The sequence below is a fragment of the Ochotona princeps genome, chromosome 3 (genome assembly GCF_030435755.1).
Source record: "Ochotona princeps isolate mOchPri1 chromosome 3, mOchPri1.hap1, whole genome shotgun sequence".
NCBI lineage: Eukaryota > Metazoa > Chordata > Mammalia > Lagomorpha > Ochotonidae > Ochotona > Ochotona princeps.
The window spans coordinates 99470799-99486984 of NC_080834.1; positions in this window are offsets into that span (position 1 = coordinate 99470799).

Sequence of the window (16186 nt, forward strand, 5' to 3'; positions counted from 1 at the left end):
CTCATGTCATTGGCACCTTGACTACTGGAGGTTTTCTTTGAAACTCCACTTCCACAGTTTCACTATATGTTGCTTTATATAAGGGTTCCAGCCCTGAATCATGGCTCTCTGCCTGGCCTACATGGCTTCCCTTTAAAGTTGTTACAGCACCATAACTATTGTATTCTGCGTGCTGGCAAAGACAGCAGCACATGAACAACACTCAGGTTGGCCACCTGCAGGAGCCATACCCCGACCTGCCAAGCCACAATCCTCCTGAGGCTCCTTTGTGAAAGAACTCTCTACTGGAATATCGTTGAAATTGATTTGAACTTCTATATCTCTGTTGGTCTGTGGTGGAAAGGGCAAACTCAAAGATCTCAGAAATGTCTTCATGGTCTTTGTTTCAGTGTCTTGGTCATTTGCACACAGCTTCCTTTTGCATGAAGTTTCTCTTTTAAGAAGTTTCTTGATGTCATTTTTTGGTGCCAAACACATTGCATTCTTTTCATTGCTTCTCTGGCCAGGCTGCAAATTTTTAAAAATCTTTCTGCTTTGTTCCCTCTTGCTCCTCATTCTAAGAGCAGCCATTAACACTCATTCTGCAGCCTGGACAACTGGCTGCCTTGATGTTTCTTCTTCAAAAAAAAAAAAAATAGTTCATCATCTTTAATTTCAGCCTCCCACAAACTCTCAGGACAAAGACACAATATATGTGACAAGAGTGAGACCATCTAAGCCTGCTAAATATTGGCCACACCTTCAAGTGGATGGCACAAGAATTGTCTAGCTAGTTCCTGACAGGTTGAGAGACCACCAACAGGGAACATCCCTGCAAGTTCCTGCCCAAACAAAAGGAGGTCAGGGAATGCTTAAAATCCCAAGATCCTTGAGAAAAGGTTTGCTGTGTCTCTCTCTGTCCTTTCAAGAAACACCGCTATCTCCAGGCTCTCTCCTGGGAAGTACTTTCCCTTTCCCTGTTCTATGTTCACCTGGTCACTTTGCAAATAAAACTTCTTTGTCTGCAACTGATTCCTGCCTTTTTATTTCTATACTACGTTGAGGAAAGAACCCACCAAGCTTTTCTCATAACAGTTCTCAGTAAGATTTCCATCTGAAACCTCACTCGGGTATTCCCTTTTATTATCATCCACATTTCTACCAACATTCTGTCCTCCTGAGCCATCATCAGAATTGTTCATGAAGCTCAGTATGTGTTTCCAAACTTCTCTGACTTTTCCCAGTAAGTCAACTCCAAAAGCTCCACCACATCTTCAGGTATAGTTAATACCAATGATCCTACTTCTCAATAATAATTTTCTGTTTCTCCACTTTTCTTTAGTTTAACTACAATATACAAGAAGAGCTTCTTGGAAAAGAAAAGAGTTATCCTAACTGACAGTTTGGAAGTTACTAGGACTTCCATGATGGCTCAATTAGCTAATTCTCCCTTTTAAGCCCTGGCTTGAATATAGGCACCAGTTAATGCCCCAATTACTTCACTTCGCATTCAGCTCGATGCTATAGCATCAAAAAGCAGCAGTAGAGGATTGTCCTAAGTCATGGGACCCTGGACCCATTGGGAGACCTGGAGAAAATGCCTGGCTTCCAATCAGCTCAGCTCTGGACATTGCAGCCATTTGAGAAATACACCAGTAAATGGAAGATCTTTCTCTCTGTCTCTCCATTCTGTAAGTCTCCCTTTCCAATAGACATAAGTAAATCTTAACCAAAAAAAATGGGGCAAGTAATAATTAAGGATCAGATGGCTCCTCATGCCACATGTGATAGAGGCTGGTCATGGTGGGTCTGGAAAGGTGATTACATGGTTAACCAGAAAACAGACAGAAAAGTAAAACTTGAATCAAAATATTAATCAGTCTTCTCTCAAGAGCCACCCTCTGAGGGTACACCTCAATGACCTAAAATAACCCAACCCCATTTCTCAGATGCCACAATTCGATCAAATCTCTACCCTTAATCCAAAATTAACATGAAGACATCGAAGTTTAAGACATCAATGTTGGGGAGATAAGTCTACTCAACCCATAGCATGAGGTAAAGCATATGCTATTATCTTCTATAAATACATTTTAATTTGCCTAGTAATGCTGTGGAGATGTGAATTGTCTCAATTCCAGCTCCTGTATCACACAGAGATAAGAATTCTAAGCAGAGATACACTTGAAGGTGCTCAAAGTGCAAACAAGATTTACTTCATAGATGACAAAGTGAACAAATATTCATGTGTGAGCATGGGAGGAACATCCATCAGAGGATCAGAGGATCACCCAAAGTAAAGAGGGGGAGAAAGAAAAACCTGAAGGGCACCCCCAACCACGTCCCGGGTGAGATGAGGACTCTGCTGCATTTCCAGCGTCTTCTACAATTATTATGTGGTTCTTCAGGAGGCTGGAGCCATTTGGGAAGCTTCTGGCACCTCCACAAACTGCATATGGAGCTTAATATCCTTATGATCAACATAACAACTCTCCTTTCTTATTGCTGAATGAGACACAGGGGCGTCTTGTAAAGGTGGGTGCTTTTGACTAACACAGAGGAAACATTCTGTTCTAGAGCTGTAAGATTCCCAGCTCACTCAACTTTAGCTAGCTGCCTACCTATCTACACTATGTCAGTAACAGCGATCAGTTATGGAATTTACTGGGTCCCCAGCAGTATCATAAGGACTTTGTATTAATATAGCTCACCCTAATAACGTTCTTATAGATACAGAGTATCAGTGGCAATTCAATTTGTTCCAACATATGAGCTATAGCATACAGGTTCTATAAACAGTCCAAGACACAACGAACTAGAATCTGAACCTGTATTACTATCTCCAAATCCCAGCCTTTACCATTACTCTGCCCAACATGAAAACAGGAACACATCACCTGCTAATTAAAAATGTGCTTCCCTCTTCTCATTGTACGCTATGGCCTTTCTAAACAACAAGAATTAGAAATGAAATATGTATCCTTTTAGCAGGCTACACTGAAACCATAGCCCCTCTTCTGGAGGAAGAATGGCTCATATTTGTGCTTCCACAAGCTCCCTGCTTCTACTGAACATGCTGTCTCCATTGCTGGACTTGGTAAAACAAGAATGTCCACAGACCCTTGAAACTCAGTATAAATACTATAGAGCTGCAAGACATTTATTTCTTACCAAAGCAATTATAACTCAGAAAGTCATACCCAGTTATGCCAACTGGTGAAGACTGAACTATTTGATACCAATTACCCTGGTTCAGTGAAACAAATACAGCCCTGGGAATTAAAAGGCAAAAACAGATACCCCAGGTCTGCTACTGGGTGGTTTTGTGACCTTGGGTAAGTCACTTCCTTTTTCTTGATCTCATTTCTCTATCTTTCCAAAAAATTAAAGTCGATGACAACTCAAAGGCTCACTCTGTAGCCATATATTGTTTCAAAAGGCTTTATACTTAGAAGGAGACCTCTGGAGGGGAGAAACTTACAAGAGTCTCACCCAGTGATATCTTGAGCAATTGTCACTGCCGCATTTGCACTACAGACAGTAGGGGCAGAAATTAAGTTTAGAGCCATAGAATCTTAATACTGGGAAGCACCTTGAAGTTCTTTGAGAGCCTACATTAAACTTCTTAACACTTCAAGTTAATATTCTTGTCTCTTACTAATGGCAATAGACATACAGATAATCAGCCTCAGAGGTGTGATAGACCATCCCAAATGGTAGCCACTGGCCAAGGTGAAAGTGGAGGCTGGAGCCCTCCCCAGAAAATTGTGAAGCTGAGAGAAACTTGAAGAGTGTTGCTTAATCCCCAGAACAAAGTATTTTGTTGCTACAATAAACCCTGTTATGAAAAACAAGTAGACAGAAAGTAAGAATCACCATAGATGTGTGTGTGTGTGTGTGTGTGTGTGTGTGCGTGCACTTATGTATGCACCCAGCTGATGCAATCCCCATTGGCACAAATTAAGTTTAATTTAAAACCTGAGCTTGCTATGCAGAAGTCAGTGTCACACATCCTTCTGTGAAACAGTGTTTTCCCTCACAGAACTATTTCTATCAAGACAAAAGACACTGTGGTGTTAAAACTTCCTCTATATCTAATTATTTCTGAATCCACAATTTCAGGATTGCCAATCTAGACATTTTTTATCTCTAAAGCAGGAGAGCCCCAATTTTTGTGGAGAAGAGGCAAAAAGTTAAGATTGTTGATGCAGCACTGGAGACAACTTTGACAGAGCTGTTCCATTTTCTACCCCCAGTAAATTCTCAGAACTAAGAAAAATAGCACTGCATTTTGGTTTCAAATTCAAAGCATATATCACATTATTCCATCCCTGTAAAGTGAGGACTCCAAGTTAGTTCTATAATTGAGTCTTCTCACTGTCTGTTCTAGCTAGCTGCTTCACAGTGATGGGTGAGAAGTATAAACAATGAATGTCAGGAGTTTTAAAATGAATCAGAAACAATGCTATATTGTAAATGGTTAAAAAAAAGATTGTCTTTAAAATCATAGCTAAATGCCCAAACACCAACATCAGACTTCAACACCGTGACTGGACATGATTCCACAAGAGAATAGCTAACAACTGCGTGATAGGTTAACCACATTTAACCATTTTCATGGGAAGTGGGGCCAACCTTTGTCTTCACTGGAATAGTCAGTTGCTACAGATGTAGCTTCTCCTTCTTTCCCCACAATACTCTAACAATGTGAACTTTCATCATGTCTTATTCACTTATCACTTGGGCTTTCTCCCACCATGAGGGTTGGTTTCCATGAAGAAAGAAATGTCTAGTCCTCTTAAGGCTAAGGTAAGAAATTATAGAACATCACACCTGCTAATGTTAGTCGAGACAATCACAGAAATAGACTGGTTTTAGGGGATGGGAAATAAATCCATCTTGATGAAGCACTTACAGAATAGGAAGGAATTGAACATAGTCATCTTTGAAGACTCGACCACTACAACTGATCATTTTTTCTCATCCTCCCAAAAAAGCTGTGCACCTTGAGAAAGCTATATCAAAAATCTATAACTAGATTTTGACATCATTTTGTTAAATAAGCAAATTAAGTATCAGAGAAGTAAAGAAGCCAAAGAGTTAACTGGTCTGGCCAGACCAATTCTGAAACAGCCAGAAGGAAACAGAATGGCTGTTCCCTTTGGAACACAGCAATGGTGGGTTTTTTGTCCATTACCACACACCTCTACATGTCTGATCATGATCTACAGGAATCCCTACCTCTCCAATCTCTCCTCCTCTTACTACAGACGTTGAGTTTCTCTTGTATATTATCACTCAATTTCCTGAGGCCTTGGTGTAGCCATCAGCGAGGACACCATTAGAGCCACATCTGTGTTCCACAACTCCAGATTTTTCAGCCTCAGTCTCAAATCCAAATTCCCCTAGTCTTCAGGCTCTTGAACTCCTACCTTTGTAAAATGCTATACTTACTTTTTGAATACATAATCTGCTCTTTGAAAAGACTCTGTATCATGAACAGTTTTTTATGATTTATTTATTTTTATTTGAAAGGCAGATTTATAGAAAGAAGGAAAGACATCCAATGGTTCACTCCATAAACGGCCACCACAGCCAGAACTTAGCCAATGGCTGGTATTGAGGGTTACTACCGAAGTCCAAAAATAACTGATGCCCACTGAGATTCAGGCAGTTAGCCAGCCTGAACATGCACACCCGTGGGTACTGAGAGCTCACCCTCCAGAGACAATAGTTCCAATCCTGCTTGTTGGAAAGATCTTTTTTTCTTTGTGCCACCATATCACTCCCTGAAACCTTGACTTGCTGTGCCTTGCAAGACAGAGCACTTAATAAAGATAAAACCTAGAGTAGACAGGCCACAAATATTAGCTACTTTTAGAGAAGGAAGGGGTGTGTTACAGTGTTTCTTTTTTTATGTTAGGTGCCTGTGCTTATAATTTGCATTGCCAGAACACTATTTGTTTTACTTTTTAAAAACAAAATATTTCATGAAAAATATCTTGTATTGAATTCAGACAGTTTCAGGAGAAGTATGGTGTGTTCTGTTCTCAGCATAATTCTTTAGCGATGGCATCATCACCTCAATTTGCTAATCAGAGTGTTATGGAAATCTTCAAGCACACATAAAAGTGAAAAAAACAATGAAACTCCACATACACATCACCTAGCTTTAGCACTCATCAGTAGTCTGCCATTCCCAGATATTCCCTGTACACAATTTCTAATGTTTTCTTTGAATAATACACATGAGAATGCAGACAAAATCATGAATTCGTAACCGGTGCACAGATGTTCATTGTATTATTGCTTCCAGGTTTTTATATTTTGAATATTTCCAAATCCAAAGGTAAATAACCTTTCTTGTTTATTGTGTTAGAGTTCTTTGGAGAAAGAGAACAATAGAGATTGATTGACTGATTACAAGGAATTACTTCATAAGTCACGTGGACTCTGGTGTCATGTTATGTAGGAGGTGGCTCCCATAACCCCTCACCTAAGGAGTTTTGCAATTTAGATGGTACACTTACTTTTTTTTAATTTTATCATTGTTTGAGTCATATTTCAGACATCCAGGAACTAGTCTTCTGAAAAGAACTGGCATCTGATATGACTGAGTGTTGCCTATATATACCTTGTATGCATAGCTTCATAAGCCTATCTAGTAGGTATCTACAGCTGTGAACTCCCAAACTACAGGAGAGAGAGAACATTAACAAGCCAAAAGAGCACGCAGGAGAGCAATGAGAAGACTGCTACGTGGCTGACTTCCCTGATCCTGAGCGTGTGTCCCTAGCATCAGCAGAACTCTATGACATGATTTCAAAGTTCCCTCTCTGCTGTAAGAATTTGTGGCTCACAATTATATGAAACACCTACAGCTTTGATAAAAGCAAGATACTATCTCAAACTGCTCTAGATACACAGAATCATAAGTAAGGAATTCTTTTCTATTTTCCCTGTAAGGAGATATTGCTGTCTGCATAACTTTCGCTTACTAAATATTTTCTGAATAAATAGGGATCAAACGTTTTCTAGAAACTTCCTCAAATATTTGCATTGTTAAAATTATAAAAGAATTCTCCCCCACTCCCTGGTGCATCAGTTCTCTGTTAGTTCTCTGTTCCATTTTACCAAATCAATGTGTTTTCCCGTTCCAGTTTTTTCCTAGTTCTAAGTTAACTCAGCAAGGGTCTGCAAAAGAATGATGCTTATGTATAGAGAAATCAACCTTTGCTCTCACTCTTTAGGACTCCACCTACTGGGTTAATTCCTTAACAGAGCTCACAAGGTCCCCCACAATCTGTTTTCATATGAAGTGCTCCATTCCCTAGTCAGCTCCCTAGAATTGAGCCTGGGAAAGCAATAGAAGATGCCCTGAATGCTTGGGCCCCTTCCTGGATGTGGGGGAACCACATGGAGTTTCATGCTCCTGGTTTCAGCTAAGCCTAACCTTGGCCTTGCAGTCATTCAGGGAGTGAACTAGCTGATGAAAGCTGACTTTCTGCCTTTCAATTAAATGTAACAAATGTTTGATGAATAAATAAATCACCAAAAAATACTTCTTGCTACCTGGCCCTTTTTCAACCCATCTGGCTGGTAATTTTTTTTTTCCTAAAAAAGCACCTGGCATCTCATCTCTGTGTCTTTGTTCTTGATCCACTTCCACCTAACATGTCTTGTTCACATCTTCATATGTACCACCTAATCTGCCCTGGCATAATTCTTTCCTACATCAGCATTGTTGGATCGAGTTCTAATGCTATTGTACAGCAGCATCAATGTTTGGAAGGATTCCATAGTGTTTGGAAGGATCACTAGCATTTATTGAATTCTTACTATATGTCAAGCAGGCACGTTTCTGATGCCTTATATTTGCTGCTCATATCAATCTTATGAAGTATATTTTTCTACCCCTGGGTAAATCACACAAGACTTGCAATAGCTTAGTAACTCTCCCTGGAGCATTTGGCTAGCAGGTGATTATAGGAAGAATCTAAACCCGGGCAGTCTGAAATCAGCACCCAGTGTATTAGCCATTGGGTCATGCAATGAGATGAATAATTATCTGCACTCTATAACAGGTAAGCTCCCTGGCTTACCTGATGATGCAATCCCAGCATCAAGTACAACATCAAAAAAGTTGGCATGAATGAGTTAAATTCCTGCCTGCTCTGGAAGATTCCTCCACTGTCCCTGCTCCATCTCTTCTGGGTCGCTACAAAATCTCCCTGGCACTCTTAATTCCACTTGCTACATTTTTTTGTGTTTCAGTGAGCTGTGACAATGATAGTAATTCTCTGTAATGGCAGGTGCTATGTCTGGTAGAATGAGAACCACATGAGCTTAGTGTTCTTGAATTTGAACCCAGCTGAACTCCTGGGTGGTAGAGGGGAATAGAGATCTGCTGGGTTCCAAGCAGTTCAGCTAAGCTTTCTGCCCTTGCCAACCATCCATCCCAATGTGAAAACTAGTCTCACAAAAGAAGAGAAACCGCTGCATACTTGATTCATACCTGCTGAATAGCCTGCCGCTTAGAGACTTGACTGTCAAGGGTGTGATTATTTTCTCACTCTGGGATAATGGGCCATGATATGTCCCTTGGGTGGCAGTATTTGTAGACATTTTGTAGATTACTGAGTTAAGCAACTCACCCAGTGGAAGAGAAATTGCTGACACACCAGTCTATCACCGTTGCTCCCGGGCTCTTCCAACAGATGGCTTCCACACCACTTTCATTGTGCAGTGATATCACCACTTCAGACCCTTGGAACTTGCCAGAGGAAACCTGTGGATTCTGAAACCTACCTGTCTGCATCCCAATCCAGGCTGCATCTTTTGCCAGCTGTGTGACAATTGAGTAAATGTTTTGACCTCCCTGTACCTGAATTTCATAACCATGGGATGAACTTGCAGATATCCAATGAGTCTTTAAGAAAGTGTTTATGAGTCTTAGAATAGTCTGACATATAGTAAATGTTGAACAAATGCCAGTCATTGTTATAAAATTTCTGAGCTAGAATGGACTTGGAAGGTTAACCAAGCCAACTCTGATCCAGGTGAGAAAATGCTCTACTCTTTGTCAGCATTTCCAGCTTCTGCTTGAATTCTTCATCCTTAACGGAATCCCTGTTTCATGACCTGACAGATACGATGAAGCACTGCTTTTCATTAAACTCTTCTCAATGAGGTGAACTGTCATCCTGTTTCATGAATACAGTGAATTTTTTTGGAACCACAGTGATTAGGTGTTACAACCCCCCCACTCTCAACTTCATGAAGTCTTTTAGATATTTATTTTTTTAGTATGTATTTATTTATCTATTTGAAAGATTTTGAATTACAGAGAGGGAGGGTAGGCAGCAGCAAGAGGAAGAGTAAGTGAGTAATACAGATTTTCCACCTGTTTCTTCACTCCTTAATGGACCAGAGTATCCAGGGTTGGGTTAGTCTAAAGCCAGAAGCCTGCATCTCCCACATGGGAGGCAGGAACACAAAAAACACAGCCATCTGCCACATGAAGCTGGATAAAGCAGGTTGCCAGCATTAGGGCAAAGCTGTTGCCTTCAATACCAACATTCCATATAGGCACTGGTTCATATCCCAGCTGCTCCACTTCTGATGTAACTCCTTGTTGATGTGCCTGGGAAAGCAACAGATGATGGCTCAAGCACTTAGACCCCTGCTACCCACACACAAAGCTGGATAGGGCTCCCAGCTCCTGGCTTCAGTTTAGCCTCCCTGAACCTTTGCAGCCATTTGGGGAGTTAACTATTAGGTGAAAAGTCCTTCTCTGTCTGTGTCCATTACTAGCTCTACCCTTCAAATAAATAATCTTTTAAATGAAGAAGGAAGAAGAAGAAGATGAAGAAGAGGAGGAGGAGGAGGAGGATAAAGAAGAAAGTAGAAACAGGATTCAATCCCAGGCACTTAGAAGGGATGTGGGCATCCAAGCGAGCAGCTTAACCTGCCCCTCCCCTTCAGATTTTAAAAATATGAAATTTAGAGCTTTTCTGATTCTCATTTCAAGATACAAATTTCGGAAAATGGTGCAGTGACTACTATTAAATACAGGAAGCAGAAGTCATGGAACAAAAGATCAAGGGTCTCTAGGAAGGAGATGTTAACGCCTGAAAACCCACCAGGTACAGGCCTCACCATGTGTGTTCTATGCATCACCTCACACCTTTAGAGGCATTAGGACTTCCTTAATCACAGCCATCTGGAGCTTAGAGGCCTGCACCGACTACACAGTAAAGAACAGTCATCTTATGTCCATATTCTTGCTGCCTTAAGCCTCTAGATTATCTTCATAGCACTTTTAATTTTCATTATTAGCTGTTTGTATTGTGTATGAGTATACTGGGTGAGTGACGATAAAGCTCCCTTATCAAATGCAGTCTGTAGGCTTCACTCTAGATCCACACAGACCCATCCTTTCTGCAGAAACCCCATTCCCCAGCTGCAGGATAATGGCTGCTAAGGGTCTCCTGGAATTCTTCTCCCCCAGGTCACTGACCCAAATCCTTTCATTTGACTCTATGAAAGGTAATCAGTTCCACAGCTCCCTGCAGAATGGGCGGAGACTCAGTCTTAACCTCCTTACTGCTCCCCAGAGCTCTTCCACCAAACTCTACTCTGAAGTTTTCATGCAGTCTGCTTCCAGATAACTCAACCTATGATACGTTAGACTCCACATGCAGCATTGTCACTGACATACACCTGGGGCATCTTCCTTTCTTGAACATGCCTGAACAGGTGAACATGGAGTCAAGGGAATGCTGATGTAAGACAGGAACTCAAATACTGCAAGTGAGGAAGCCACAAAATGAAATCTCCCCCTGGAATCTCAAGGACTGGGAGTCTCAGTTCCTGCTACTCACACTGTGACAAAGGATAGAGAAATAAGGGGAGATTAAGTGACACATCCATTCTTAACAAGGACTATGTAAACTAAAATGAAAAGGGGTTGAGGGAAATAGAGAAATTAAGATATAGTGGAAGAAAGGGGAGAAAAAGAAAAAAAAAGGAAATTGCAAGGAGAGACAAAGTAGTCACAGGAATAAGGAGAGTAGGACAAAGAGGACAAACTCTTAGCAAGTGTACCTTGGAAACCCAAAGTAACTAATTTTAAGTTTATGCTTCTCATAGGTATAATGCTTTTTGTGGCTTCAATGTCTTGTAGACATCACCTGGGTTACATTTTTATTTTTATTTGGCTTTTGTTTTCCTATGTGTTCATATTTCTAAGATCCACAAAGATGCAGTATTTGCCAGTAGATGGTGGCATGGAGTTTTTCGTGGGAAAGAGCTGGAGCACACTGATCTAGCAACAACATTCTCTTTAGTGGACTAAGAGAAGGGAGAAGTCTGTGGACAATTCCTGATTAGTATTAAATTCTAAAACAGAGTCATATGCCCATAAAAGAGAGAAATACTCATGTATATTCTCATAAACTTATTTCACTCACTGTGTGTCACAAAGTATTATAGTATTATAACAATAAAATAAAATAAAAATAATTTATGTCTTCAGTTTGCTTAGACTTCTCTGACTTAACCCAACAATAATAGCAACAACAAAAATCAACTATTTCATCCAGTATAATGTTTAGCATGTGGCTTAACTGAGTCATTCATGATCAGCAGCCAAGATTTGACCTGGGCCACAATCATCTGAGGATTTGACCATGGCTGAAAAATTCACTTCCAGGACAGTTTGTTCGCATTGTTGGCTTTTGTTAGGAGGTCTCTGTTTCTAGTCACCTGGACCTCTTCATGAGCCTGCTGCTGTCCTCACAATATGATGTTTGGCTTTTCCAAGTGGGAATGAGGTAAAAAAGCACCAGAGACAGGGAGAGACAGAGAGAGAAAAAACACAAGACCTTCCATCCAATGGCTCGCTCTCCACATGACAACAATGGCTGGGGCTGGTCGAGGGTCAAACTAAGAGTCTAGAGTTCCATCTAAGCAGGTCTCCCTCATGTATGCAGGATCCCAAGCACATGGGCCATCTTCTGCTGCTTTCTCAGGCGTATAATTAGGGAGCTGGATCAAAAATGGAAAACCCAGGACTTCCACTGGTGCCATATGGTATACTGGCACTGTAGACATTAGCTTAACTCGTTAAGCTACATCATTGACCCCAGCCACTAGGTATTTCATGACTCAGTCTCATTAAATCATAATTTTTCCATGACATCCTATTTGTAACATAGGTTAATACTATTCATGTTCAAGATCACTACACAAGACGTAAATAAAGGAGTCAAAGATCACTGGCCACCATCTGGGAGGCTGACCTATCCAATCAGAGGCTCTCCCTCTGCCTGAATGCTTGAGGCAATGGGAACTTTTGTCACAAAGCAACTTGCCCCACTATTGGCCATCTCTGATAGAAATGTCTCACCCACATTTTATTAGTTGTAAGTATCATCCCCATCTTTTCAATTCTATTTATTTGGAAGTTCACAAAATAGTTCCAATCATTCTAGAAAATAGTCCTTCAGGTATTTGAAGACAGTAACCCTGTTCCTTCCAGTCTTTGTAAACTACCTCCACCCCATTCTACACTGCCAACCTCTTCTGTGGAATTGTAGAAGAATCAAATATTTGTCTTAAAATATTTATTTATAAAGGGAGGGTAGCACCCAGTTATCTCCACTGAATGTCCCCGTAACAACTTCGGAATCCATTAGTTTCTTTACACCAGCTACCAAAGGCAGACTCAATTTTTTCGAGAAGGAATATGATTATTCTTTAATATGCACAAATTAATCCACTACAGATCTTATATGGGATCCAAAGAAGGGAAGAGAGTCTTTACTCATCAGGGTTTCTCCTCAATGCAAGGACTTATGCTAACCTCACAGATTATGACTCAAGACACAAAGGACAGAGAATTGTCTATATAAATAGACTAAATTGGTGGTGGGAATAGCACTGTAATCACCCATTTTTGTGTAGCCTGAGAAAGGCTAATTTATAAAGAAAACAAATCTCTAACAGTTCTAGATGCTGAAAAATCCAGGGTCAGGACACCTGCAGGTTTGGCTGTCTGGTTTAAGCTGCTCTCCACTTCCAGGATGTTGCCTTCCTGCCACACCCTCCAGAGAGGTGGTGTGCTGTGTATTCACACAGCAGAAGGTTAATGGGCAGAGACTGACTCCTTTGAGAAGGACTTAGAAGGACTCCAATCTCATTCCCAACGGAGACGCCCTCATGGCCTCAGCTCTTAGACAATCACACTGGCCATCACGTTTCAGCACTTGAACTTCAGAGTGTACACATTCAAACCATAGGAGTAACTATTCAAAAAGTTGCATTCCTATATCCTTACGCCAGTACGTCCTCAAAAGACACCCTGAAAGTGACCACTTTTTAAAGTCTCTACCACTTCACTTAGTCAGAATGACCCCATTTCTTTCCAGGGATTTTGAAGTCATTTTTATTTTACCACTCTGCTTCTACTTTGTTCCCTTAGAATCAATGTTCTACTCAGCAACCAGAGTGATAACCTCCAAGATAATTTAGAACATCATACCAGACATGTGTTCAAACAGCTCAATGGATTCCCATTGCTTGCAGTAACATCCAACTTCCTCATCCTATCTAAAAGTCCTTACCCTATCTTTCCATCTCCTCTGGTACTTTCAGACTCTTCTTCACTGTGCTTGTAATTACCATACTGGTCTTCCTGCTCTTCTTCAAACATCCCCAGCTCATTCCAGCTCAACACTGTTGCGCTTGCATTTCACTTTGTCTACAGTCTTCTCTTGGGCTTTCCTGTGGCTTGCTGTTACTTCATTCACATTTCCATATACTGCCTTTTCTGAATGGTTTTTCACAAATCACTCTATCACACCTTAAATCTTTACCACTGTCAATTTTATTTTTCATATTTTTCAATAACAAGACTATACCAAGATAATCCTTTTTCTATCCATATAGTGTGTTTGCTCAGTTTTGCATGGAAATGACAAGAACAGTGTCCAGCACTCAACATCAGGTGGACGAAAGAGTAAGACATCCATTGAAATGAATTTTCCTGGGCCACTTTCACAGGACTTGGTCCTGGAGTAAATATTGTAAACGGCATCTCTTTTTAAAAAATTTCTCTAGTAAATATATGCATTCTGAATTTATTTTTGTTCTTATCTTCCTCTGCAGAGGCTGCTAAATCTAAACTTAGAGGTGGTAATAAAAACTTTTTCCCCCGGAGGAGAACTCTTTCTGGGTTCTGTGGACTCCTAACCCCCAGGTGTGATTTGGACAAACAGATATGTGAAACTCAAGTTTTGATGTTGGTATTCTTTGTTTATCTAAAACAAACAGTAAAGCATACCTCAATGTATTGCGGTATTGTTATACTGCTATACACCACAAGAGGGCAGCACATCCAATTCTTAAAACCTTTTTAAAGATGACAGGAGTTTTGAATTGATGTTCCATGCATAGGCTCAGTTTCAGGGAGGGCTCACATTAGGCAACAGTGAACATGAATGAACTACATCATTACAAGCAACAACTTACATAAATCTTACAAGCATCAGTGAATGAAGCAAGACTCAAAAGCATACATATAATTGAATTCCAAGTACAGAATGTTCAAAAACTGAAGTATATTGTTAAAATGCACAAAGAAGTGATAAAACTATAACAAGAAATGAGAGTCACAAAACCAAGGCCTCGGAGGATGCAGGGTCTTTGAAGGTGCACATGGGAGGCTGTTGGGGTTCAGGCAATAGTTCACCTGCTTGCCGTTTCAGAAGTTATACAGGTATCCAATTTATACTAATTAGCTGAACTTAACACTAATGATTCACATTCATTTCCATATGCAGGTCTATATTTCACACTGCACTTTTTGTTGTTGTTGTTGTTGTTGTTTATTTAGGAAAGAGAAGATGTTAAGAAAGTGAAAGAAGGGCCCAGTGTGGTAGCCTAGTAGCTAAAGTTTTCGCCTTGAAGACACTGGGATCCCAAATGGGTGCCTGTTTGTGTCCCAGCTGCTACACTTCCCCTTCAGCTCCCTGCTCTACTGTGGCCTGGGAAAGCAATGGAGGACAACCCAAAGCCTTGGGACCCTGTACCCACATGGGAGACCTGGAGGAGACCCTTAGCTCCTGGCTTCAGATGTGCTCAGCTTCGGTTGTTGCGGCTGCTTGGGGAGTAAATTAAATGATGGAAGATCTTCCTCTCTGTCCTTCTTCTCTCTGTATATCTGACTCTCCAATAGAAATCTTTTTTTTTTAAGTGAAAGAAAAGAGAATCCAGTGCAGGCAGAAATACAGACCACAAAATAAAGAAGAGACAAAGCTCACAATTAGATTTTTAAAAGTAGATGCTGAGGAAGAGGGAGAGGAAAAAGAGGGGAACTGGAAAGAAAGCGAACCAGGAAAACCCAGAAATAGATTTTCGAAGGGAAAAAGGGTGTAACAAAGCAGCAAGGAGTGGAAAACAAAGAACCAGAGGAGATGAAAAGTGAGAAGAGAAAAAGAGACAGTGGAGGGAAAAGAGGTGTAGAAGATGAAGAGACTTCTGCTGGGAGGAAATACCAAACCAGGATGAAAGACAGAGGAGTGTGCTTAGCCTTGTTTGACAGGCTGGCAGGGAGCCCAAAAGCCCCAGGGCAGCTCATCCAGAGGGCCGTGGGTTGTGACCAGAGGAGGAAGAGAGTACAACGGTAATTCTTCAGCGTCAGCAAAGATTCCTCCATCTGCTGACTTGTCACAGACATGCAGGCTATTAAACATAGCAGTAGGGCTGAGGCAGACTGGTGGCACTGACAGGATGGGTGAAAGAATTCACACCAGCCCATCTTACTTCCAGATTCTTATCCAAACCCTATAGGATTTTCTTTTTCTCTTTCTCTCCCTATTTTCACATTTAGTCCATTGCTTCCTCTCTTCTCCTTACCAACTTCCACTCTCCCATTTACTTGGCTGGGATCCCGAGTCAATTGGACATTGCTGGACACATATCTGATGCCTTGGGGACACCAGTCATCTCATGCTGGACAGCAGATAGAACAGACTACATGATTCTCCATACATTGTTCAAAGAAAGCTTTCCTCAAACTACTGTCGTGGAAATAGGCTTTGACCAATGTGGCAAAGGCTTCAGTTACTCTCCTCAGCCTCTTTTCATCACTCACTTCCTCCACAACATCTCATTCTATGCTTCAGAAAAACCTCTAGTGTTAGCA